The sequence below is a fragment of the Arachis ipaensis genome, chromosome B8 (assembly GCF_059453495.1).
Source record: "Arachis ipaensis isolate K30076 ecotype BB chromosome B8, ASM5945349v1, whole genome shotgun sequence".
NCBI classification, from domain to species: Eukaryota; Viridiplantae; Streptophyta; class Magnoliopsida; order Fabales; family Fabaceae; genus Arachis; species Arachis ipaensis.
The window spans coordinates 137,400,262-137,401,082 of record NC_142443.1 but is presented as its reverse complement, the minus strand read 5'-3'; positions in this window follow the sequence as shown (position 1 = coordinate 137,401,082).

Genomic DNA, 821 nt, shown 5'->3' with positions numbered 1-821 from the left:
AGTTTTTTCCTTCCTTTATCCTAGCCACAAAAACAACACCACCCTATGCAAAAGAATCCACAGTACTTCTATCTTTTCTTGGGACAAACCAAAAAAGATGTTAAGGCTTACATATAAAGTACTCACTTTAGTGGCTTCCTCATTTTCCACAGCACTTATATAGATTAGGATAATTATTTATTGATTACTATATTAAAAAAAAAAGAAAAATTAGAATTAAAATTAACAAAAAGGAGACTAATAATAAAAGCCGAACCTAAGAGTTATAGAATTCTGTACCCAGGATCCGATCCCGTTGATCAGTGATCAGGACGATACGATTGGTTGTAAGACTTGGTTGGAACACGAGGTTGAGCCAGGTGGCTTTGTTGAAATGAAGAAGCAACAGAAAGAAAGTACTCATGACTCATTCATAATCAAAGGTAGCTTTGTTGAAATTAAGAAGTGTCAAGTATGATCAGTATGCACGGTGAGGTCCTACACACCCAAATCATGGTATAGACCATGTACAAATCACAAACATTAAATAAATTGATGCATTTAATTTCTGTTTGCATCACTAGATTCTATACAAGTACAACGATATTTTACTATATATATAACTATATACAAAAATAGGTGAAGGAAGGAATAAACATCAAGTTAATAAATAAACATAAATAACAACATTATTTAAAACTCAATCACCCAACGTCTACCTAACAACTTACTCTAAATAAAAATAAAATGAATAATATTTACTTAAGAACTTAATTTAACTAATATCTAAAAGTAAACCTTATCAACCATATCCTTCCTAACAATATGTTCATCCAACTAAC